At 45.8% G+C, this 27,036-nt stretch overlaps 1 long non-coding RNA gene across 1 annotated transcript in view; it reads left to right on the forward strand.

The window, feature by feature from the left end:
• Positions 1-745: 745 nt before the first annotated feature.
• The window catches only part of LOC149744714 (uncharacterized), a 218,216-nt gene continuing 191,925 nt past the window's right edge, over positions 746-27,036 (forward strand). The window contains exon 1 of the long non-coding RNA XR_016390891.1: positions 746-2,699. This is a non-coding gene — a long non-coding RNA (uncharacterized LOC149744714). The remainder of the gene's footprint in view (positions 2,700-27,036) is intronic.

A 27,036-nucleotide genomic window follows, 5' to 3' on the forward strand; every position in this document is an offset into this window, starting at 1 on the left:
AACTGGCCCACTGGGGGCACTAAGGCACAGCCCCCTGACTCTGTTAGGCTCATCTCTAAAGGGCCACTCTAGCCTCAGAGCTCTCCTGGGATTGGCTGAGGCCTCTGCTGCAACTGCATAGTCATCCACCTCACCCTCTGCCAGTCTTGTTTTCCTCCCTCTTGCAGTGGTTGTGGTGAGAACACCCCCCAGTAAGCCCCCTGCACAAATTTCCATCTCAGCACCTGTTCCAGGGAAACCAATCTGTCTCACATTGGTGATTAAATGTTCCACCTGTCACTTTTGCTCCCAGCTTATTTGCTAGAACTAGTCACATGGCCCCACGGTAAGCCCAAGGGGGCCAGCAAGTGCAACCCTGCAAAAGATGGGGAAAACTGGACCTATTTGGTGAGTGGCAGTAAGGGAGATGGGATGGGAAGACCACAGAAATAGTTGCCAGAACTATAAAATCAATAATACTGCTTTGCGCCTTAGACAAGGCAGCCTTGGACACACCCTACCCTTAGGAGTGCTTCTCTGCCCAGGTGGAAAAGTGGCTGGAACATCATCTTACTGCCCTCTTCACCCCTTATCGTGGTTGATCATCTCCCAAGATGTCCTCTGTTCTCTCTCTGTCTCCACGTCTGCTAAATCCATGGGCTTAACTCAGTTGACCTCTGATTGACAAGATGGCTGCTACCCTGGAATGGAGAAAAATTAGGGTATTTCAGGATACCTTGATCTGAAGTTTCTTTGACTTCAAAGTACCTTGTTTTACTCTTAATGGTGGGTAATGTGGGTATGGATCTCCACACACATGGGTTCCAAGCTGGGACAGTCAGATCATCTGTCAAACGCTGCCTGCACTTCTCAGAGACTCAGAGGTGAATGCCTACCTAGGCAAGAGAACAGTGGAAAGATGAAGAGACTGGAAGAAGCAGCAGCATCCACCTTTCCTGGGCTCTTCTGGGGGCTGTTTGGCCAACATTGCCATCTGTTGGGCTAGTGCTGGCTAATGCAGCCAGGTGGTCAGATGGCATTGCATCTTCATCAGATGCAATGACCGAACTGCTGACAATGAAGGAATTTTAAAAAGTGCATTAGTTTAGATTTAATGAGTGGTTATTCTGTCACCTAATCCTCACCACAAACTTGTGAGTTCAGTACAATTTATATTTTCATTTAACCAGTGATCAAACAGAGGCACAGGGAGTGAGAAACTTACTAGTCAGTAGCAGAGCTGGGGGTTAAGCTTAGGCAATGTGGCTCCAGATTTTTTGCCCCACCCCACCCTCTGCTACTTCTTGATTAAGTGTAGACATCTGTTTAACACACACTAATGATTGTCTCCATGTTTCAGGCCCTGTGCCAGATGCTGGGAATACAGCCCAACCCACTGGATCTCGGCATGGTCCATTGCACAGTGTCCTGCTATATTAGATGTCACATCATACATTTAGTCCAGTATTTACTGCTGGGGAAATTATGTCAGAAGATATTTGTATACTTGTATCTACAAGAACTATGTAATTTAAATGTTTCTCTTATTGCTTTGGCTACCAGGAAGCTCAGATCCAAATCAGAGGAAATATGTTAGTGTTTGGGTTTAGTATTTCAGTTTTCTGAATTTTTCCTCCTGTCCCAGATTTTTTATTTTTCATGCATAAATTCTATTGAAAAATTGTCCTTTATTATAAAACACCTTAAATTTTTTTAGAAGGAGGCTGCATGGAAATGAGAAAGTAAGGTCTTTACTGCATATTCTTAAACTCCTACTGGGAAAGTTAGACCTAGATAGCCCTCTTACCCTCATTCCCATAGCACCCCACTTATAAAATCCCTTGAACAGTGGTTACTACTGTTCCCAATCCCTGGAGATAGGTAGAAGCTTCTAAAAGAACACATCCAGAGAGAGAAAAAAAAAGTTTCCTCAAATCATGGCCTCAACTTTGGTGCCAGATGCACATTTTTTGAGTAGGCAGCCAGTCAGACTCTCACCTGAGCAGTTAATAAAATCTATTGCCCCTTGATGGATTTTTTTCTGCAAGCTAGAATTGATCTGTTGTCTTTGTGATTTGTGAGATGGCAGGGAAACACCAAACACCATCATGATTTGGGCCACACTGAAAAAAAAATAAGAAAGAAAAAGAAAAAAAAAAAATCCACCGCCAAGTCTTTCCTGGAGTAGAAAGAGCTGGAACGGCTGGGGTCATTTTATTTGATTTATTGGAAATAAAGTGGGTCTTATTAACATTTTAATAAAGAGAATCTTTTGCACTGGGCTGGAAGTGGCCGCCAGTACCCGGTGGAATACCATTCTTTGGAAAAGTGGCATCAGCTGGCGTTGCCCAGCGTGATTTGTGGGGCTGGGCCCCAACAGTCCAAAAAAGCGAACGGGCCGCCTCCTCCGAGGGGCTCGCTCTGCGCGAGGTGCTCGCCCCGTATCTGCCATGCAGAAACGAGGGAGCTTTATGAAGGAATCCGTCTTGTAAAGCCATTGGTCCTGGTCATCAGCCTCTACCCAATGCTTTCGTGATGCTGCCGCTGATCTATTTGGGAAGTTGGCTGGCTGGCGAGGCAGAGCCTCTCCTCAAAGCCTGGCTCCCACGGAAAATATGCTCAGTGCAGCCGCGTGCATGAATGAAAACGCCGCCAGGCGCTTCTAGTTGGGCAAAATGCAGCCGACAACTCCGCTCGTCCTGTGCGTTCTCCTGTCCCAGGTAGGGAAGAGAGGCTGCTGGGCGCACCCTGCGCCCCGTTTCTGCCTTCCGATTGCCAGGCGCGGGCTGGGCGAGGGGTTTTTCGGGGGGTCGGGGGACTCCGGGCGCGGCGGCGATGACAGCTCGGGGCTCAGAAGGGAGGTCATTCCCAGCCCCTGAGATCCTGGGGGGCAAGGGGGTGGGCCTGGTTTCCCACTCCGGGTTGTGTGTGTATATGTTCGGAAGATGTGGAGAGAGCTCCGAGTCCTTTTTTTTTTTTTTTTTTTTGCAAGCAGGGGCGACGTTCTCGCCTACATCAAGTGGGGTAACTTTCATTAGCCTCCTCCGGAGGCTCGCGCATCGGAGACTCAGCTGGAAGCGACTCCAAGGAGTCGTGGTTTCCCCCAACCCAGCGCCGATCAGGGAAGCGTAGCTCGGGTCCGGATTGCGGGCTGCCGGGCTGGAGAGGCCGGCCTGGCATCGCCGACTTCCCGGGGCGCCCGGGCCCCCTCGCCCAGCCCGGCGGCGCGCTGGAAGGCGCCTCGGGCCAGCCGAACGCCGCAGCCCGGCTGCCGCTGTCGCTCAAAGGCGCCGGCCGCGCCCGCATCGGGGTCCCTTCCCTCCCTGACCTCGGGCCCGGAAGGGCCTGAGCGCGTCCCCTCGCCCAGGCCCCAGACCCACCCGCCCCCGGCCCCCGCCCCCGCGCCCCCTTTGTCTGGCCCACTGGAGCTCCGGCCCTGAGCCCTTAATGCCGCTTCTGCTGTGTTCCTGGGCGGACGCAGAGCGCGGAGAAAAGTTCAAGCCTTGCCCACCAGGCTGCAGCTGCCTGTTAACCCTCAGAGCGCTGAGGCGAGAGGGAAGGGCCGGCGACCCGGGAGAGGGGGCGATGGAGACGTGGTCCTTAAGCAACCATCTCTGCATCTCGGAGATCTCAGGAAGTTTGTGGGCAGGAAAGCAGTACACTCAGGAGGCCAGACTGGAGGTGCCCGCTGGCGGCAGGCTCAGCCCTGCTCGGGGGCCTGTTTTCCGAGAGCCCTGTTATCCAGTCCCCCCTGGCCTTCCCGGCAGCCTATGGGACTTGGCATGAGCTAGCAGGCTACAAGTGGGTGGGTGAGATCAAGGCAGGGCCAGGCAGAGAGGAGGGAAGGAGACAGGGAGTGCCTTGGGGTGCTGGAAATGGGTGTTGAGTTCCTGGCCAGGACTCCTGGATGCCAGGGGAAGAGGCACATGTGTGAGTGTGTGAGTGGGGTGAGAGGGAGGGTGAGGCAGCTAGAGTCCCAGGCAGGGGCTGGCTGGGATGCAGAGATGCAATGCAGCCTTCTAAGGGGAGACCACTGATGCATCAATGTTGGGGTTAGACTTTGGAAATGGGTCAGTGTCCCAGGAAGCAGTAACCATGGTAATGACTCAAAGTTGGGTGTGAGGGTGGGTGATAGTGCTTGGGGGCAGAGTAGGGTGCCTGGCTGCTGAGCCCCCTCCCAACTCATGCCTTCCTTCTTCCCTGGATACACAGCCCCCATTCATCACTGCCCAGTCATACTCTTCTTCTACTAGGGCTTTGGGCTGATTCTCTTGGGGTCCCTATAGCTTTAAGTTCTGTCACAAATCCTATGCCTGTCTGTGAGCCAGTTTTCTAGACTTTGTGAACTCTATCCCTGAGGTAGTGTGTGTGTGTGTATGTGTGTATGTGTATATATATATCTATATATCTATATATAGATATATAGATCCCAATTTAGCAGGGTGGTTCAGAGCATGCCTCTGATTCAGACAGATCCTCTCTGCCATATGCTAGTGGTACCACCTGGGCAACTTGCTTAACCTCTCTGAGCTTCCAGATTCTCTGTGGTGAAGTAATTTTATCACCTTCCTAGGATTGCTAGGCAGATTGGATTGCATTCAACAGCATGTCCTAGGTAATGCGTTTAGCACAAGGCCTAGCACTCTGGGAGCTTGAGGTGTCTGGGAGCACTTACCACTGCCTTACCCAGGACTTTACAGTCCTTTTCTCCATGGGCATGTTTTGACCTCAGTGTGGATTCCAGGGTTTGGCCGAAGTTTTGTCTTCCTTCGAGCAAATCAGACCACATGACAGCACCCAGCAATTCCTATGCACTAGGGGCTTACATAATGCCTTTTGCAAAGCAATTGGTGTGTCTCCTCTTCCAGGGCCTGACTGACACAGGTGGCTTCTGAAGGCTGTCAGCTCTCTCAGTTTCTTTGGGATGGGGGAGCAGAGGTTTTACGAAGAAGTTAATTGCCTGCCCTAAGAGGCTTATTTCTCTCTTAGATTGTAATTCATAATCAGAGCAAATGTCCACATTAGGACAGCAATTGATATCCTGCTAGCAATAGCACCTTGCAGGGAAATCATTTGGGTGCAAATCAGTTAACTGGCAAGAGGTTCAAGCGCAGAGCTCTGTGTGCCATAGCAAAAGGAGGGGAGAGTCTTGGAGCCTTTGAGTCAACGAGCAAAAACAAAACTTTCCTGAGGCAGAGGGAAAACAGAGGAAAGGGGAAAAACAATGTAATAAAGCAAATTAGTCACTCGGCCTTAGTGGTGTTCAGGCAAGTCTGTGTGTGTTTTTCTACCACAGTTGTAACACTCTGGGTCTGGCTTTGGAAGCCATCAATCTCTAAGTTGATTGGCTAGGTTGCTGTTTTAGGCATTTTGGAAGGGGGAAGAGGAACTCTAAGCAACAATGGCTGGAAGCTGGCAAAGCTGAGTGGTCACCTCTCTTCTCCCCTGGGGCATTTTGGGTAAGGCCTTTCCAGAAGTGGCCTCTGGAATCTGGCTATGATAAATAATGAATGTGAAACAAATCAGGAGAGGACATGAGCTAGAAATTCCACTGCACATATGATTCCCCCACCCCCAGCCCAATTAGGGTATCACATCTAGGCAAAAGTTCTAACAACCAATGAGTAATCCCCCAAGAATTAGGATTTTAGGGAGTGGTTCAGGTTTGGAGAGCAGTCACTTGGAAGTGACTAAAAATGTTTCCACGGAATTCTGAGATGTTGATTTAAAATGGGGAGGTTTTTATTGGAGTCAGAATCTTGATTTTCAGGATTTTAAATGAGAATCAGTGTCTTCTAGTGCCCCTGCAACTTCATATATTGTATTTTAAGAGCAGTGTTTATTTGCAGAACCCTTTTGATGGGGAGGAAAGACTGTGAGAATTGCAGAGGGCATCTCTTGCTCTGAGATGGGTTCAGTATGTGACAGCCTATAAGATTTCAAAAGCACTGGGGAAACAGAGATATAAGTGGTGAAAGGAATTGCAAAGTGGTAGCGTTCATACATCTGAACAACTTTTTTAGCAAGTCCCCAAGGAGATTTAATAAACTGTAAGGCTGAATATGTGATCTGGAATTTATGTAATACCACAGTCTATACTAAAAGTCCCAACAGTCATCTTAGCTAATATCTCCTGCTCTGCCTCCGTCCCTTCTTTTCTGTCTTTAGCCCTTGGGCTTTCCATTAAATAAAATCTATGTTTTTTCTAGAAATATCCTCTATGTGTTACAGTGCCATTGCCCAACAAACCAGTGTCCGCAATAACTGCATTACCTAAAAGTACCAGCATTTGGATGTTTATGTTGGGTCTCAATCTGAAGTTCCCTGTTGAGGTAAAAGTACAGCTGGGTTCTTGAAAATATCTTTCTTTCTTTCTTTACCTCCTTCCAAAAAGGTAGTTGCTTGGGGAGTCCAGTTAATTTCTATCTGGTGGAAGCTAAGGAAAAGGCCAGACTATGGATTCAGTTCACATCTGAATGACAGTAGCCAACAGTATTACATATTTCTCTGTGTGTGTGTGTGTGTGTGTATGTGTGTGTGTTCATCTCTGTGTGTTTTGATCTTGTTTTAATACCTGTTGAAAATTTTCTCCAGAAGAGGGCTCCATCCACAGCATTACAAAATTCTAAATCTACAGCTCATATTTTAAAGAACTTCAGTGTAGAAGCTCCATTCTCCTTATTTTCAGTTATTTTCTACAAGCTCCCCTAAAGAGAAGTTCTGTCATTTTGCACTAAGTATCTTTCCTCCTTTTTTTCCCTATTGTAGTTACTTCTATTCTATTTTATTCTTCAACTGTGTATCCCCTCTGAGTATTAGAGCAGGGAACATTTCAAAGGTAGACAATGCAGTATGATATGTGAGGAAGTTCTTTCCTGGCATTTGACTTCGGTTGGACCTGGTTTTACTCTTTAGGCAGCCAAACAGCAGGCACAGTTCTGCCTGTGAAAGGAGATAATCTTCCCCATTAGGTCACTACCCAGAAAAGTGAATCATTAGCCAGATACCCTCACCCTGCAACACCAGTTGAAAAGGAGAGGGAAATATCAGTCTGTCATCCAATTACAATAATCAGTTGGATAGAATCAATCGAGTGACCACTGGTTTGGCATCGTTTCCACTTAGCTGTGGGCAAGGTACCCACACGCCTGGGAGAATCTGACCCTCCTGAAGGATGCTGCCAATACAATTCCCTGCAGCTTATCTCCTCTGCAGCCACCTGGGGACCCCAGGCCTGGCTCCCTCTATCTGAACAGACTATATAAATGATGACTGGCTGGACTGTAGGACCCCCTGCACCGTCACCAGATATGAAGTAGTGGCTTTATTCTAGAGTTAGGGTGGAAAGTGATTTCTTTCTCTACTGAGAGAAGCTTCTAAGGGTAGGCTAGGGAGGAGAAGAAATGACATTTCAAACTTGAAATGCAGTCTGAGCCAAGGCTCATGGAGATGAATGGGTCACCCTTTGGCATAGCAGGTTGAACCTCGAGATATCTACTTGGTGGTGCTGAAGCCCATTCATCCCAATTCTGCAACTCTAGATTCCAGGGAGAAGTTGCAAAGTAGAAGCCACCGGCCAAATGTAGCTCGTGGATGTCTCTTCTTTGGCCCAAATGTTTTGAAAAGTAGGATATTGTACATTAAAAAACAAAACAAAACAGGTTTCTTGCATTTCTTAAAATGTCAGAAGTTCAGGCAGCCCTAGAGCCACATTCCTACAAGGCCACTCTTCCCTGGAGCTGAGTCACTACTGCCCCCTTTAGGACATGCCTTTGTAGTTTGCCACAATCCCCTCCACTCTCTACTGTCCACCCAGCCCATTGTACTCATTTATTTTACCTACTTGCCCTTGTAGGCATTTCCATTGGGAACTTCTGGTTTTGCAAATTTTGAGCCTTGATCAAGTTGATGTAGTCAGTTTTTCAGTGATAGGCTATTTGAAAAGGAAGGGACTAGCCCCTTTTTGATTGCTCTGATTGAACTACATGGATGTGAACTTTGGAAGAACATGACCAAGGGGACTGCACCTCCTCCCTGAGAACATTATTACCATCAATGCCATTGGGTGACTAGGGCTACCCAGAGCAACACAACACCCAGATCATTGTTTCATGTGGAATAGTTACACCCAGAGAAGTGACACACTGCAGTTTTGAGTCAGTCTGAGTGCTGGTACCAGAGTGTTGGTACACCTTAAAGATTGTTATGCGTCAGCAGCCAAGGGGCTCTGGGACCACTGGATAATATGTAGGCCCTAGTGCACTCTACGAGGTATTACAGCAAGGGCATCCCTGCCCTTGGAGTACAGTGACACCCTGGGCATCGCCATTCCAACAGTGTTGCTCACCCACAGTATGTGTATCATCAGAACGTCACAGCACCTTACTGTCCTTAGTCCTGCAGGGGACTCTGGGAGAACTGAGCTAACACTCAGAGCATTTATAACTTCAGGGTAATGTCAGCTTTGTAGCTTTGTTGTCTAGAGTGCTTTTATACGCAGGACATTGTCACCTCTAGTGCCAACTGCAGTTTGTGTGATGTTTTTGTAACTGTTTTTAGCAGTTAACACCCACCACAGTCTACACGCAGTGCTAATGCTACAATTAATGTCCTCTGGCTCCATAAATACTAGACTAATCTGTCCACTTATCCTGTACCAGCAGGTAAGCCTCAGATAACTATTGTTTTCAGTAGCTACAGACCCCAAAGGTCAGCGTAAATATAACTACATACAATCACAAAAAAAAGTGATTGTTTTTCTTCTGTCAGTTGCCAGCAGAAGTCAAATTCCTGAAAATTAGCCTTAGCAATAGGCACGTTTTAACATGTCATGTCTCATTTCAAAGGCCCCAGTGAGTGTCACCCAATCTGCTACAGAAGCACAAAGCCCCTGTGTCTCCCAGCTGAGCGCAGGCTGGGCTGGGGTGGAGGGCAGCAGCTGCTCAGCCGAGAGCATCCCTGCCACATGCCTGGGCAGGACCAGGAAGTGAGCTCAGCCTCTGGAGGAGCCTGGGGACCCTGCAAGGAATGTGGCAGCCTCATTCCTGCCTTATGCGGCCTCTAGGCCAAGTCTCTTTCCTCCAGAGTGGCAGGGAACTGCTTTTCCATGAGCTGCAGGAGGTGGTGACTGCAAATGCCTGAAGCTCAAGCTATTGGGATAATCTCCCTGTCAAACAATGTGGGGTCTGCGGAGAGTTGCTGGACCCTGCCAGCAGAACCCGTGGCTGACTCAGGCCACACAGGCCCCGCCTTCAACTGCTGTAAGCTGCGGGGCATCTGGGATCATCTAACTCAGGGGTTGCAAACTATGGCCTGTAGGCCAATTCCTGCCTGCAGCCTGTTTTTATAAATAGTTTTATTGGAACATAGCCATGCCCATTCATTTATATAATTGTCTATGGCTGTGCTTGTGCTATAACAACAGAGTTGACACCATATGGCCCACAAAGACTAAAATATTTACTATTTGGGCCTTTACAGAAAAATTTGCTGACTCCTGCTCTGGCTCAAAATTACAACCAGAGAGACTGCAGAGAGCCTTGTCAAAGTGCAGAGAGACATTAGGGGTTTGTATTAGGAATTGTCCCTTCTATGCCCCAAGCACTCAAGCAACTTGACTTCAGGGAGATTCACCTGGGATCAAATGGATTCAATAAATACCTATTATATCCATGTGGGACCTACTGTGTGCTCAAGGTACAGCTGCTAGTAAGGCTGATTCAGTCTCTGTTCTCTTGGGGCTCAGACCCCAAGAGATCCCCTGGCAGGGGAGATCAACGTCAATTAATAAATAATTCAAAACAGAGACAACTGCTAGACGGAAGGAAATACAGTTGTGTGAGATAGTGCCATTCTGTATATTTTGCTTGTCTGTGCCTTTTCTTTCTCCTCTACTAAAATATAGCTCCGTTACATCACGTGTTGTTGTCTGATTGAATCAGTTTTGTAGTCCCAGGGTCTAGAACAGAGCCTGGCATGTAGTAGGCCCTCAGTAAACATGAATGAATGAATGAATGGATGAATGAATGAATGAATATAAGAAAGGCATCAGATCCAGATGAAGGGTCTGGGAGGCTTCCCTGATAGCCTGCTGCTTGGGCCACAGTCTGGAGGAGCAGTGAGGCCTATGGACAAAGGAACACTAGGGTGTGGTGATGGGGGGGGCATTCCAGGCAGAAGGCCCGGCCTGGGGGAAGCCTGTGCGGGAGGAAGCAGCACACAACCCAGAGAGTGGTGTGAGGAGCAGCCGGGGCTGCCAGAGCCGCTGGCACCTTGTCAGCCATCTCAAGGATTTTGGTGTTTGTCCTGGAGCAGTGGGCAGTTATTGAAAGCAACACGGGGAGCGTATACTGTGACAAGGCCAGATTTCTATTTTGAAAAGGTAATTTGGCTGCAGTGTAGTTAGTGGATGGAGCTGGATATGAATGGAAGGGAGAAGCCAGTCTAGGCTTGAGATCATAGGAAGAGCAGGGACTCTTGTCGCTCTAGACTAGGGAGTGACAGTGCAGATGAGAGAAGTAGACACACCCTACTCAGAGCATCCAAGAGACATTTAGGGGAGAATTTGGCAGGGCTGGGTTTGAGATGGCAGGACCAAGGCTAGGCAGGTGTTAAGATGCAAGCTTGAGTTCTGGCTCTTCCAATTGGCAGAAAGCTGAAGCCACTTGCCCAAACAAGGAACCAGGTGTTTGACATCATAAACAGGGCCTGAGGGCTATTCCCATGGGGGTGTTAGCCAGGCTGCAGCAATGCTCCTCACGAGAGGCATCCAGGGCCCCAGTTATGCTAATGTCTGCAGACCAATCCATGCTTGCATCTGGGATGGGCACCGTGGGGCCTGGCAATAGCCTTGACTAGAGTGACTGATGTGTAGCCTTTATAATTAACCAATCTCTGAGGCTTTTCATGCAAAAGATATTTGAGAGAAACATTGCTAAGCCCTTTAATTGTTTCTTGAACATTCAATCAGCAGCACTAGAAATATTTCTTACATGAAGCAAATAATGATCTACTATTTTCAGCAGTCACTTTGCGAATGCTAACAAACCTTCATTTCAGCATCCTAGATATAGCCTTGGTGATGTTTATGTTTCTAGGTATAGTAATCTTCTTCAGCTGGGTGCCAGGCCGTGGTATGCTGCTAAATGTTGAACAACTTCTTTCTCTCTAAAAAAAAAAAAAGCAGCACAGGTATGTTATCCTCAGAAGGCAAGGGATGTACAGTTGTCCACTTGCTAAGTATTTACTGAAGCATTTGTGGAGTTCATAGGTAAACAAGATGGACACGGACATGGAAACTGTTCTCATGGTCTTGAGGTCTACTGAGGGCAGCCAGTAAGGAACAAGAAACTAAATCGCTGAAATATACACATTTGGTAATTATTACAATAGGAAACAATAGGGGCTAAGATAGTATTGAAGGGGTGAGGCTGCTGTGCTCTCTCTCCTTTCCTTCCATCTTTACTCCTACCCTCCCTCTGTTCCTCCCATATTTTCTTCTTTCTTCCCACAATTTTTGATACCTAGCAAGTGCCAAGCATTCTGCTAATTCGGGGATCCGGAGATGAGTACAGCACAGTCCTGGTCCTCAATAGGGGAAGTGCTGGAGGTGAATCAGGGCCTCTGGTCTCCTGGGACCCAGAGGAGCTAGTGTCTTAGTTTATGAGGATCAGGGAGACTTCTGAGACTTTGAGAAGTGAATTTGAATTCTGACCCAGCCTTCTGCATGCTGTGTGACCTCTGATAAGTTACCTTTTTTCCCTCTTCTTCTGTTTCCTCCTGTGTCTAAACAAAAGGAGAGGCTATACCTCTCTACACCTGCCTAGCAGGTGAGTATTCAATAAGTGTATGCTTATGGCTTCATCACATGATTGCCAATGCTAGGAGCTTAAAGAATACTGGTTACATTAACTTTTATACTCCATGCTGCAAAGCAGTTTATGGCTTGAAAGTACCATGGGGCCCTGGACTTGAGCACCTGACTAACTTAGAAGGGAAAAATACTTGTGTCCTTAAAATTGTACGGACATTAAAAAAATAAAGTTTGCTCCCCAGAGAAGGATTTGCCACTTCTCATATTGGTAGCTCCCCAGTGATCATTCTCCTGGAGATTTTATGCTTCATAAAATTTTTTGATCTGGTGGGATCGTATCTTCTAGATGTATCTTCCCAGCAGCTATTCCCAGGAGGCTTTATCAGGGCAGTATGTACGTGGGTGTGCTTGCCAACACCATGAGCACTTATGATTATTATTATTATTTAAAATAAATCAAAATTACTGTAGTAAACTTATTGTATAATTTACTGCTAAGTGCCAGTTGCATATATTATCTCAAGTTCTCATTGCAACCCTTAGGGACAACAATTCTTTTTTTTTTTAACATCTTTATTGGAGTATAATTGCTTTACAATGGTGTGTTAGTTTCTGCTTTATAACAAAGTGAATCAGTTATACATGTGTTCCCATATCTCTTCCCTCTTGCGTCTCCCTCCCTCCCACCCTCCCTATCCCACCCCTCTAGGTGGTCACAAAGCACCGAGCTGATCTCCCTGTGCTATGCGGCTGCTTCCCACTAGCCATCTATTTTACGTTTGGTAGTGTATATAAGAGGGACATCTATTCTTGTCTCCATTTTTATCTATGATGAAAAGAAGTTCAGAGCGGATGAGTCATCTGCCTAAGGCTACACAGCCACTAAGAACTGGGATCAGGGTTTGAACCCATGCATTTCTGATTTCTGGGCATGTGAGTTTTCCTCCATATTTCCCTGGTATATAAAAACTTGCTCCCTTGTCCCCTCAAATGATGTAAGAATTCTCTTCCTTGACTATTTTGTTCTCTGGCTCTCTTGGAGTCAAAACAGCTGCCCGCAATGACCTCATTTTTGAACTCCTGGTCTCTAAAAGTAGGCGTGGGACCTAGACCTCCTTTCTGGATTACTGGTTACAACCTTCAGAACTGGGTTAGCTCAGGGTTATTTTGTATTCTTTATTGCTGAGTCCTTGTGTTTGACCAGGGACAAACAAGCTACCCACACCACATGCTCCCCCCCAGCAAGAACAGTCATCCCAGTGAGAACAGCCACACAGAGGCCAGGACCCAGCTTGGGTGTGGCTCCTCTGCAGCTTCCAACATGCAGGTAACTTCTCTGGCAGTTTCCTGCCTGCTGCTGAGCCCTGAAGCTGGATGGCATCCCTCCCTGGGAATGCCAAGGAACTCCATTGTCCAAGCCAGTGTCTCCTGAGTGCCACTGTCTACAATACTGTTTTCCCCAATCTATAGGAAAATGAGAAATACACAGCCTGTATCTATATCCAGACACTCAGATCTACAGTGAGTTGCAATTGGACTGAATCTAACCTGAAGTTTAGTTGTGCTTTACTAGATGAGGTTTCTTTTTTTCCTTTTAATTCAAGTTAAGGACCTTTAGTCAGGGTAGCCACTAATTCAGTGAACATTTGTTGCGTGCCTGTTATGTGCCTGGCACCGTTTCATGTCCTGGAGGTAGAGCAGGGAGCATTCACAGAGCCCCTGTGCTGGCAGATACACACACTCCCCCTTTGCCCCAGTCCTCACCACCCACACAGTGACCTTGCCTTTCTGCCTCTCTCAGGATGTATCTGTGCCCCAATCTATTCACTCCACATTTGATTAAGTCATTCATTTCACAAATATTTACCAACCAATGACCATATCTCAAGCAGGGTGCTTGACACTGGGTGAGCAGCAGTGATTAAGAAAGACAAGATTGCCTGCCCTCATGGAGTCTACGTTCTCATAAGGGAGAAAGAGAGTAAACAACAAAAATAAGTAAATATGATAATTTTGGAAAATGATAGTGCTCTGAAAAAAATTTTAAATGGGATAGGCAGTTGTTCTGAGCTTATCCACTGCTCTCTTTGGGGGTGGAATGTTCATTGTTCTGATGCAATGACCGTTCTACTTTTTAGGGTTAAAATGTCCTATAATTTGTGAAATGAAGTTGGTTAATACATAGAGGACATTTTTGTCCTTAGTGTTAAAGTGTTATTGGCAAACCTTTGTCCATTCTCTATTTTTTGTTTTTCTTAAAATTTTGCTTTTGGGAATCCAAAACTATGGCAACCAATGACTTAAACCACAGGTAGGTAATCTTTTTCTGTAAAGGGCTATCGAGTAAATATATGGCCTCTGTTGCAACTACTCAATGCTATCAATGTAGCATAAAAGTAACAACAGACAATATGTAAACAAATGGGCAGGGCTGTGTTCCAATAAAACTTTATTTACAAAAATAGGCAGAGCCGGATTTGGCCCTCAGGCTGTAGTTTGCTGATCCCTCATCTAAACCATTAGCCACCTCACTAGTTGGTTAAATTGGAATAGGGCAGAGGCCAGGGATAGAGACCAGAACTTTTTCTTTGTTCTCTTGTCTTCATGACAACTGTGGTACTTCTTTTTTTTTTTTGGCGGTACGCGGGGCTCTCACTGTTGCGGCCTCTCCCGTTGCGGAGCACGGGCTCCAGACGCGCAGGCTCAGTGGCCATGGCTCACAGGCCTAGCCGCTCCGCGGCATGTGGAATCTTCCTGGACTGGGGCACGAACCCGTGTCCCCTGCATTGGCAGGCGGACTCTCAACCACTGCGCCACCAGGGAAGCCCTGTGGTACTTCTTTAGGACCACATATCACTGGGATTCTACGTTAACTTAGATCCAGGTAAAGATGCTGGTAGTCAACTATGGAATGTAATTCTTAGGCCAGCTCTAAAAGATATAATAATTTAGCTTTTATATTAATTATCTGGACTACAATTCTTAAGGCTTTCTCACCACCCAAAGGTATATTGGTGCTAAACCCTGTATCTTGGATTGAGTTCTCCCAAACGGTGATGGAGGCGCAGGCTTGTACGCAGGGAGCTGATGTGAGAGATGATTCCAGTTCACAGACATGAGGACTGTAAAACAAGAAAGAAGGAAAGCCAATAAAAAGTGTATCTTTGAGCTGGTTATGTCATGGGCAACGGAGGCTCACTGCTGCTGGGGGCCCTTGGAAGAACTGTGTAAAACTCGCTTCAGAATGGTCCCTCTGCAGGATGGGAGGCTGGAGTATACATCTACCTATGCCCATCTTCCATTGGTCAAGGGTGGCCTGTGGTGCCATTATTTCCTCTGTGACTCCCTGCTGAGCCTTTGTGACCCTGGGGGCAACCATGGTTTTAGAAAAGTTCTGAGCAGAAAAATGAAGAGGCATGACAGGTGCTTGGATGGGCAGTGTACGCCCTGAGTAGAACATGAGTATATAAGGGATTCCAGTTGCCACCATTATGTGTTACTGGAAACTTCCTCAGTAGAGTTAATGATAAAGGAAACAGTTGTGGTGGTTGTTTTTAAAAACCCTCCAAATTCAGTTTAGCACCTACCTGCAAATATGCTCTTTCCCACTAGATGGTACCAGTATGCCAAAGCCCTGGAATGCTACCTTAGGGCCTTATTTTTGAGGAATACTTTCCCTCTAGTTTTGAACAATTTAGGAATAAACGAGTTGAGATTGGAGGAACAGACTATGGGTGTTTTGGGAACAGAAGATGGAAGAAAAGTGGAGGTTGTCTAAATAATTACCCTCATTGATTCGTTCGCCAACACATCTTACTGACAACCTTCTAAGTGCTCACTCTCTTCTTGGCACTGGGAATACAGAAGTGAACAGTGTACACAACGTCCCTGCCACAGTGAGCTTCCATACCGGTTGTGGGAGAGACAATAAAAAATGAATGGGTAGATACACGATGTCTATCAGGTGTGCTGTGTGCTCTGGAGAATGACAAAGCAGGCAAAGGGATGGATGGGGGCAGGGAAGAGCACAGCCCTTCTCATATCTTCTTGTCCTCTCTGCTGGTAGGGTGAGAGATTATTTCCATCTATTTCCTAAACCCAGTTCTGCCACTCACCAACCTCTTATGAGTATGTTTATGTGGTTCATTTTCAAAATGAGACTGTGAACTTGTGGAGGGCAGAAGCGGTGCTTCGCAAGCGGGCGTTGACCAGCTGGAACCTACTTCAGCCTAACGCCCAACTCCACCAACTACTTGTTGGCTGATTTTATTTATCTGGAATCATTGTGAATTATTATTGTCGACACATAATAGAGTCACGTTTTACTCAAGGGTTAGATTATAAAGTCAAGGTTTCAGGCAAACATAGAGTCGTCATTAACCTTGAGATCTCTAAGTTGCTCATTAAATTGCAGTGTGTTTGGTTCTGTGTATGCAACCTTGTACTGTAATCAATATGTAACAATGTATAATGCATGCAGTGATGTACAGTGCATAATAAAGGATATATGCAAGATATCATTTTATAGCATTTAACTGCAGTATTTAAATTGTTCTTTTTCCTTCTCGTTTTGGTGGAAGAGCTAGATTTCCATTAGTTGAATGTGTATATGATAAGACTTTGTATTCATTTAAACTTGTTTCCTAATCATGTAATCCCCACCAGTCTGTGCATGGGGGAGGGCAGGAGCTATGTTCTTTGTGCTCTATTCATCTTTGGGTTCCCACCACCAGTCGCATGCTTTGGGGCAGAGGAACAGCAGACTAGTAATATTAGTAGTAGTGGCCGTAATGGAGGCTGACATCTTAGTGCTTACTATGAGCTGGGCCCTGTGTGAGTATTTTAGTTGTATTAGTTAGTATATTCAATCCTCCTAATGACTCTGTGGTGTATCTAGTATGATTTTAATTCCATTTTACAGATGGAGAAATTCCAGGAGAACTTGATAAAGGTCACGCAGTGTTTTAGCTCTGGGGCTGAGATTCAAACTTGGGCAGTCCCAGACACAAAAGGCCACATGTTGTATGACTCCATGAAATGGAAAGAACTGCCCAGAATAGATAGATCCATATAGACTAGAAGTAGATTAGTGGTTGCCTAGGGCTGGCTGGGGGAAGTGACTGTTAATGGGTATGGGGTTTCTTTTGGGGGTGATGGAAATGTTCTAGAACTAGATAGTGGTGATGGTTGCAGAACTCTGTGAGTGTACTAAAGACCACAGAATTGCATATTTTAACAGGGTAAACTTTATAGTATGTGTATTGTCTCAATACAGCTGTCACTAAGAGGGAAAACAAGCAGACCTCGGGCCGTCCAACCTCTGGGTTCCTGCAAGTGCCGCCCCTGAGCACACACAACCTATCCTACAGGCACTCACCACTTGCTAATGGCATCCTGCTTATTTTACTTATGCTAACTTGACTATTCCTTAAAAGAGCCCTATTGTCTGCCCCATTTCAGAGATCAGAAAACTGAGGCAGAAGGATACTGAGAAACTTGGGGCTGGCAAGCGACCCAGGGGGCCCAAATCATCCTTTGACTGCTACACTGGTTTTCACACGTTTTACTAATTGAAAGCAATAGTGATTCAGGGTTGCAGGTAGCTTTAGCCCATTAGAAATAAAGTAATGGTTCCTTGCTTTTGTTTTGCTGATTTCCAAAGTAGATTAAGATCCATCTTTGTCTCATTGGTTAGTGTGCCCATCTGGCCCACTTGTCTCTGGTGTAGTGTCCTGAGAGTAAGACCCAGAAACTATAGGAGAAGGAGGTGTGTTAGAGTGGCTGACTTTAAAAAGTAATAAGCATACGTGGCTCAGGAAGAGAGAGGGAGAGAAGAGAGGGAGGGGAAAACAGGGAAAAGCGGGAGAGAGGGAGAGGGAGAGAGGTAGGGAGAGGAGAGAAAGTGGGAGAAGGAGTGAAAGAGGGTGAGGGAAAGAACTGAACTGACATGCTGTCTTACTCCAGTTGATACCCAGTTGCTGAAAGGATTTACCCAAATTAACAAGAATATTTGGCACCCCTTGGCTGGTTCAGTTAAAGATTTCCAACGCTGGTAAAGAGAAGGCAATCTGAGGTCTAAGGGACTCATCATAGTCTAAATCAACGACCTGCTCTCCATCCCAAGCACACTCCCCCATCAGCACCTGCCACCTATCCAAGACCTTCTTTGATTCCCAGGCTCCCTAAACATGTATGTTACTCCTCTCTGCCCTTAACCTTGGGTTGCTGATTTGTAATTCTCTTTCATGTTTAATATTCAGAGTGACAAATCCCTTAGTCATGCACAGTTCAACAGGAAAGGGCAGCAGGGCTGGCCCCCGACCAGCCCAGAATGCCTGTTTGTGGTCCCGGGAAGCGAGGATTTATAAAGGTACAGCTAAGAGACTGTAAATACCTTCCTGGGTCTCCAGTCTAGAGGAAAAGCCACAGTTTGGACTGGAATAGGAGCTGGGGATTGAAAGGGCTTTGGCTGAGACCTGGTCACCCACACGGCCGGCTCCCAGGTGACAGGGATTCTGCTGGGCTCCCTGTGATTCTTAAAGCCTTCCCTGGTGACAAGAGGGGATCATACAAAGCCACATGAGTGTCTGATTCAGCCCTCCCTCATCATTTCTCCAGTGCACTGTTTTGCAAAGTGTATTGCGAAGAGGTACTGGTTCCATGGGTGGTTAATAAGCGTTCTGGAAAACGTAGGTTTGCATGTGCTAATATTTTGGGAAACTCTGAAGTTGCCCAGAGAAGTGAACCAGATTGTGTTTTGTTTTTCATGACTGAACATCCTTGAGACTTTAATGTGCATTTGAGTTTCAAAGAGATGCTCCCCAAAGCTGCATTACCAACACTCTCCCCAAACTCCCAGGGGTAAGGGTATTCCTACATAGAGGACGTCATGAGATAGGGATTCACAGAACTTGGGTGGGAAAACAAGCTGTGTGGACTCCGGGGTCACAGAACTTGGGGCTTGACCTATAGGACCAGCAGTGTCAGCAACACCTGGGAGCTTTCAGAAATGCAAATTCTCTACCCAGGACCTACTGAGTCAGAGCTTCTGGGGCTGGACCTAGCAATCTGTGTCTTCACATGCCTGCCCTCCAGGGGATTTCGATGCTCTCTGAGGTTTGCAAAGCTGCTGGTCCAGTGGGCTAGTGGGGAGAGAACTACCTGGTGTTCTTCTGGGTGAAGGAGGGAGACACAAAGCCAGGCCAGGAATGTGGCTCCCCCAAAGAAAGCAGAGATTACAAAATGCAGATCACCAAGACACAGCAGTAGGAACTAAAAGCTCTGCTTGGTCCCATTATGGCCCTGGGTATCTACTTCTGTGAGGCCCTGAGCTGTGTTTGCAGGATGCCTTTGGGTCTATCTACACAGGCAGACCAGAAGACTAGGGTAAGGACAGAGAGACAGTCTGTGTAGGGGAGGCAAAACCTTACCTCTACCCATGTTAGGTTTTTAGCCGGGGCTCTTTAAGAAAAAGACAGATTAACAAGAGAAAAACCAACAATTTGTTAACACATATAACTCATGTATACATGAGAGATACCCAGGGGAAAATGAGTAACTGTCAGAGGTGGCTTAGAACTCCAGTTTAAATACTGTCTTAAACTAAAGAGAAAGAATGGTATGTGGGAGGCTAGTTATGGGGAGGTACCCAGGAAAAGCAGAGTAAACAAAAGTTAAGATAGGTTATGCAGATTTAAGTCTGCCTTCTCCATTGATAAGGATCCAAAGATGTCTCCAGTGATTAACTTCTGTCCTTGAGGTAGAGGGGGGAAGAAGGACGCCTTTGTAAAGTTTTGTCCTGCTTTAAGGCAAATAGCTGGACGGCAGTAAGCTTTTCTTGTAGCCACTTCTTCTCAGTTGCCTTTAGCTCAAAATAATCCGTATTCCAAACTGGTATATTTTGGGGTCGTATATTCTGCTACCCTTCATTTGATTTGGCAGACACCTCCTTTGATTTTATATGTATGTGTGTAATGTGTGTATGTGTATCTATATGTATACATATATATGTATATATATCTACACACAGACATATATAACACAATACATAATATATATATACATGTATATACAGATGTATATACATTGATAGCACATATACACAGAATGTATGTATGCATATATAACATAAGTATACATATACACATGTACACACATGTACATGGTATATATATCTCTCCACATAAATACATATAAATTTAAATATATTACAAAAATATATATATTACACCTATTAAACACTAGTCGCTATTGGTACCTACTAAATTCTAGGCCCTCTAAGGTGAACCAGACAGATCTTGAGGAGATTCGAGACATGAGGGAAGAATAATAAAAAGACAATGACACTTGTGGGTCTATGAGAAGAGCTCAAGGCCAGCGAGGTCTACAGCCATTGGGTTTTGAAACCCACCCAGAATAATTCTTTGTGTGCCCTTGTGAATCTTTGCTGATGCTTCTGATACCTGCCCATGATTCTTACTTGAGAAGTTCAGTCTACACCAGTGGTTCTCAGCCAGGGGCAGTTGTGCCCACCAAAGAACACGCGGTGATGTCTGGAGACATGTTTGGTTGTTACAACTGGTGGAGAGGATACTATTGGCATCTAGTGGCTAGAAGGCAGGGATGTTGTTCAGTATTCTACAGTGCACAGGACAGCCTTCTACCATAAAGAATTACTCTGACACAACTGTCAGTAGCGTGAGGTGAGAAAACCTGGTTTAAATGCAGAGCTTTATACTCCCCCAGCACACACAGGAATTTTTATCTCTACCCCATCTCATTATTACTAGAAAGTCAGAATCGAAACTTGGGTCTGTGAAAAAATAACTGGAAGCAAGCCCCAAACGTGTATAATTTTTCAAAAGGCAATACCATGACTTTCAGGTAAACATGACCATTAATTCATTAGTTTATGAGGAAACCAGTCAGATCTGATGATAGTTTCAAAGGGTATTAAATAAGCTATAGGGTATTTATGAGCAATTTAACACAGAAATATTAGGAAGAGATTGTTTGGTTAGAAAAAGAATAGTTAATGTGCAACATGCCTAAATTGTTGGGATTATCTGTTATGTTAGACAGAAATTATTTGCATCTCCACTTGGACAAAATCGACAGGTAACTGGCGACTTCTCTAAGTCTAGAGGCCTCAATCAAGAGCAAGCAGTGAGATGAGCTAAGAACGTGCTCCTAGACATCTTCCCATGGCCTTTGTCCCTGAATGATATTCAAAGGATTGCCATCAATCATTTTGGTCTAGTTTACAAGCTTTGGATAATTTTTTTTCTGATGCCTCAAGCACATGACATTTAATTTACTAGTAAAGAAATGGTCTGTGAAACGTGGGGCAAAGAAATGGAGGTTGGTTGAGGGCTAGAAAGTGGTGGGAGGAAAGGTTATAGAAGGTCAAAGTGACAGTATTGCATAGAGGCCATCCATTACCTGCCTTTGATGAAGTGTGCTCTGTGCTAGATGCTTTCTTTCAACCCTCTTAGGTAGGTCTTACTATCGTCCCCATCTACAGATGAGGAAAGCCAGTCAGAGGGAGAGTCAGGAGTGTCAGTAGTGGACGTGGACAGAGTAAGAAGAAAGTGGTACGTGATCCAGACCATAGCGGGAGAAATAGAATTTAGCCAGAGAAGGAAGGGAGGGTGTTATGAGCTGGAGGGAAGCCTAGTCCCAATTTGAGGTAGAAATACTCACAGCATGTTCAGAGGGCAGTGAGGAGGCTATTCTGGGTGACAGTGAGTATGTGAAATCAGATCAGTGCTACCGGAATGACAGCTATTAGTAGTACCAGTGTTATTTTAGCCAAAGAATCCTACTGTCATTATAGGGCAGTGCCTGGCAGTACACTATGTGGGTTAAGAGCTCAGGCCCTGGGGAAAGGTGGAATTACAGTTTGAATCCCAGCTCTGTCACTGCAGTGCTGTGTGGCCATGGACAAGTTGCTTAACCTCTCTGTGCCTCAATTGCCAGATCTATGAAATGAGGGCAGTGATATCTACCTGATATGACTGGGATGGGAATTTAAGACAAACCTGTAAAATCTTGGTCTAACAAGCAGTGAGACTTTGGAAAATGGAAGTTGGTTCTTTGAGGAGATGAATGGATAGGATTTAGCATAGTTGTTAGTCATTTGCCTGTAAGTATCACAGTCTCAGGCTGAGTTCCCTCAAAAGCAGATTCCGGGGCTTCCCTGGTGGTGCAGTGGTTAAGAATCCCCCTGCCAATTCAGGGGACACGGGTTCCATCCCTGGTCCGGGAAGATCCCACCTGCCGCGGAGCAGCTAAGCCTGTGCGCCACAACTACTGAGCCTGCACTCTAGAGCCTGTGAGCACAACTACTGAGCCCGCGTGCCGCAACTACGGAAGCCCGCACGCCTAGAGCCCGTGCTCCACAATGAGGGAAGCCATGGCAATGAGAAGCCCGCGCACCGCAACGAAGAGTAGCCTCCACTCACTGCAACTAGAGAAAAGCCCACACGTAGCAACGAAGACCCAATGCAGCCCAAAATAAGTAAATTAAAAAAAAAAGCAGGGCTTCCCTGGTGGCGCAGTGGTTGAGAGTCCGCCTGCCGGTGCAGGGGACACGGGTTCGTGCCCCGGTCCGGGAAGATCCCACATGCCGCGGAGCAGCTGGGCCCGTGAGCCATGGCCGCTGAGCCTGCGCGTCCGGAGCCTGTGCTCCGCAACGGGAGAGGCCACAACAGTGAGAGGCCCGGGTACCGCAAAAAAACCCAAAAAACAAAAGCAGATTCTGAGAGGAGACTGTGAGTGCAGTTAATTTCATTTGGAAGGTGAGCCAGGGAAAACTCTAGCGGGGTGGGGAAACAAAGCAAGGAAGGGAGGGCTGCCACATAAAGGGTCTTTTATTCAGCCAGTTGCTACTGCAGGTACCTGGGGACCTTTGGGAGCCAGTGTGGAATACCTCAGAGTTATCCCACCTGAAGGGCATGGGAGCTCCAGACTTTATGCGACAAATTTGGGTGGACATTGTTTTGGAACTGCCCCAGGTGCCATTGATTTTGAGCACTCTCAGACTGCTGAGTATGGACTCTGGTCCCGGAGAAAGCCCTTGATAAAGAGGTGTAGATTCTTGCAGTGGAAGTTGGGCCCACTAACGAAAGGCCAGAAGGGGCTATGGGCTTGGCAGTGGGAAGCCATCAGCATCTGTATCACAAGGCCTAAAAGCAGTAAAGCCCTTTGGGCCAGTAATCTGCATCTGAGAAGTTAAAGAAACAGAGCTACATACGGAAAAAGATGTACAGAAACACTTCTCTGCATTATATGTGATAGCACAAATTGGAAATAATAACAATAGCCAGCATTTATTGAGTGTTTGCCATGTGCCTGGCTCTCCTAAGTGCTTGACTAATAAGCTAAATTTCTAGCAGATGGAAACTCGTTAAATGACTCAATGGAATATTACATAGGCATTAAAGAGGAAGGTTATGAAGCAAGGATGACCTGAAAAAATCATATAAGCGAGAGATGAATACTGAATAGGAGAATATGTGTGGAGTAGGAGTCTTACTAAGCAAAAAAGGTCTCTGTGTCTGAAAAAGGGGGGATGGAGTCTGAAAGGATATTTTTCAAAATGCTAACTGCAGTTTTGTTCGTGTGATGGGTTTCTGAGTGATTTTTTTCTCCTCTAGTTTACAAATCTCTGTTGATATGTATATATTACATTTATAATGAAAAATATAATAAACTTGACAAGTGAAAGAAGAAAAAATGGAAGAAAAATAAGTCGTGGAGATTCAGTGGTGGTTTTGAAGAAGGGAATAACATAATGGAAAATAATATTTCAGAAAAATTAACCTGGGGGTGGTGTGAAACATGGATTAGGTCCAGAAAAACCCAAGGCAAGAAATCCAGCTTGTGAGCTAATAAAGGTCAAAAGAAGTGTGGAAAAGAAAGGACTGGTTTTAGAGGCTTGGTGGTGAATGGGCTGATGGGGGAGAAAGAAAAAAAAAAATGCCAGAAATGATCTCAAGACTTTAAGGTTGATTGAGTGAGAGAAAATTAGCATTGAGACAATAAATATGTGTTGAGCACCTCTTTGAGCCAGGTTTCCTTGCATCTGCTGTCTCAGTTAAACCTAACAAAAATCCTATAAGTTATGTTCTTAATATTTCTGTTTTATAGGTGAGGTAATAGAAGGTCAGGGAAGTAAAATGACTTGTCCAAGTTTACGGTGAATCTGAGCTCAGATAATTGTTAAATGAACTGGATAGATGGATGGATGGATGGGTGGGTGGATGGGTGGATGGGTGGATGGATGGATGGATGGATGGATGGATGGGTGATGGATGAATGGATTGGTAACCATGTAAGGGGGAAGAAATATAGGGTATTATAGTGTCAAAGCAGGAAAGAGGGAATTTCAAGGAGGAACTTGTAGATATCTTAGAAGGTAAAGAAAGAATGGCTGGGGAAATTGCTAGATTCTGCAGGAAGAAGGAGTGGCCACTGGTTCTCTGCTTTGAAAAGGCCACTGCAGTCAAGTAAGGGGAAGTCGGCTTAGCTGCATGGGGGGCCAGGAAGTTGTGGGGGACCCTATGAATGACTGGTCAGACCACATACAAGCTTAAAAACAGGCACACGTCTAAGGAGTAGATGCAACATTAGAAAGGAGGAGGGACGTAAGAGAGCAAAGGGAAGGAGAGGGGAAGCGAAGGAGAAAAGGAAAAAGGAAAAGCAGTTACTGGTTAAGAATGAGGGCACCAGACCGCCTGGGCTTGACTCTCAGCTCCCACTGCCCTGTGACCTTGAGCAAGTCCCATACATAACCCTCTTTGTCCCAGTTTCCTTATCTGTCAAATGGGGAGAATAGCGATAACTCCATCCCATGGGCTTCTTAGGAGGATGAACTGAATCACGTAACGTGCTTAGCACAGTGCCTGGTACAATATAAATCCAAACTGGGCAGGGATCTTGGTGTCTTTTTTTTTTTTTCCAGCCATGCTGTGTGGCATGTGGGATCTTAGTTACTGGACCAGGGATTGAACCCGTGCCCCCTGCAGTGGAAGCGCGGAGTCTTAACAACTGGACCGCCAGGGAAGTCCAGGGATCTTGGTGTCTTAATCATCACAATAAATGCCATTTCTTGGGAAAGAGCCCCAAGCTATAGATCAAGAAACTGAGGCTCAGTCACTGAATGTGTCCCAAGAACGTACACCTGGAAACCCAACATCACACTGTTGGGGACACAAGTGGTCAGCTCTCCCATCCTTCAGGAGAAAATAGATTTTGTGTAACACCCTATGCGTAGCTTTATTAGTTGAAAATTAACCTTATGCAATTTGCAAGAAATGAGATGTATTAGGTTTCATTTTTTTTTTTTTCTTTTCGACCAAAGAGTTAATAAACAGAGGCTGCTCTTTAAAGCAAAGTTGGGAGGAGTTTTGAAGGCACTGGAGAATAGCTGAGGGAGCAAAGTAATGAAGCACTAGGAAGATTCGGAGGGGGCGGATGAAGATCCATCAGACCCCAGAAGCATCATGAACTCAGCGCCCTTTCTCCATTCCGGAAAGTTTTATGCTGTTATAATTGATGCTTGGATAAATCTGTGTACTGCAGACTCGGCGTGAGGAATCCTAAAAGCCTCATTAACCCAGCCACTTAGCCTTTCTGAGTGTAACCCCTACCCTGGCTATTTTGGTTCAGGATTAACTGAGACCCCAAATGTTCTGCTGTTGGGATGAAGAGGTTCAATTTAACACCTTTCTCTGGCCAGTCTCCTTCTAAATTCCTCTGCCTCTCTAGCGCTGGCTGCCGGCAAGCTCAGCCTGCTCACTCCTGCCCTTTGTGATCATGGAACCTGCCGAGGAAGCATTCTCTGCGAGGCTGAGCCACCAGAGAAATTGCACACCCAAGATTGATTTTGCACAGTATAAAAATCAATCTGCACACTGCATAGTAGAGTCTGCAAGAGAACCAGTTCAGGCTGGTTGGAGGCCCAGTGGGGCAGGGCAGCAAGCAGTTTAAGTCGAAAAGTTAAAAATGTAAACAGAAAAAACAGGTGAAATTGAGGGGTGTGTTTTGCCAGGCTGAAATGGGCTTTTCTCTTTCTGTGTTAAGGAGCCTTATCTGGTGCCGCTGGTCTCTACCCGGTGCATGGTTTTTGTGGGGAGGGGGGAGTTGGAGAGAGACCCCCCATTAGACACATTCCCCTGCTGGCAGGTACGGCTCCAGGGAGATACTGTTAGCTTGACACTGTCTCTCCAAGGACAGAACTTTAATTTGCTTCGGTGGTAAGGCTAAGAACAACCATCATCATTAATAATAATTAATTATTATTTAATTAAATGACACCCTAATAATTACTTAAGTTAAAAAATAACATTTATGGAGCATCATCTATGTGTCAGGCACTCAGCTAAGCATTTACATACAGGGTGTCTGATTCAAGTCTCTGAATGTTGGAGTTACTGTGATCCCTCTCATTTTGTAGCTAAGGACTTCACCTTTTGCGGGGCTTGCTCACACACAGCCTCTTCCTTGATCTCCACTCAACACTCAGGAGGCTGCAGGTGATGTTTTGCAGTTAAGGAACCTGAGCCTCAGGGACCTGTCTTCTTCAGCAAATAATTGGCAGAATCAGGATTTGAATCTGGATCTCCTGACTCTTTATTGTTGCAACTGTATTGGGAGAGAGAGGTGGTGTGTATTCATTAAATTCCTTCTGTTAAGACTGGAGAAAAGAGTTTATTGTGCATTGTTTTGATCCTCAATCAGGAGGGTGTTGCTTTCCCACTTTACAGATGAGAAGGCTGAGGCTCAGAGAGGGGAAGCCATTGGAAGAAAACCACTCAGGTAGTTGTAGGGAGTAGATCTGGGCCTTATAGCTTCCCATTCTGCCCTGCGGGTTTTCCCTGTTATCCCCACCTCTCCACGGCAGTGCCTTCGATAGCAGAAACAACACCATGTGATTTCCCAGTAGGTTCAGTGAGAGTGTGATTCTTGCCTTGGACCTTAGGATTTAGGATGGGTCATTGGTATTGACAATTGAATAGGCTGCTAGAAATGTGATCCTGGCCTGGAAGGAAGATCAGGCATGACTGAGACTTTAGGAAGGACCAGATCTGTCCAATCAGAAGGAATTTGGGGCCTTTCATCTTCTTGGAGGCTATCAGTTCCAATTTGCACTTTGAAAGCCACAACTTGCTGGGCCAACCTATTGTGGCTGCCTTCTTCTTGCCAGTCACAGTCATCAAAGCAAATCTCTCAGAACATGCTAA

This window comes from Delphinapterus leucas, chromosome 20 (assembly GCF_059928025.1).
Source record: "Delphinapterus leucas isolate spDelLeu-1000000601 "Yukka" chromosome 20, BTC_Dleu_Yukka2, whole genome shotgun sequence".
Lineage (NCBI taxonomy): Eukaryota > Metazoa > Chordata > Mammalia > Artiodactyla > Monodontidae > Delphinapterus > Delphinapterus leucas.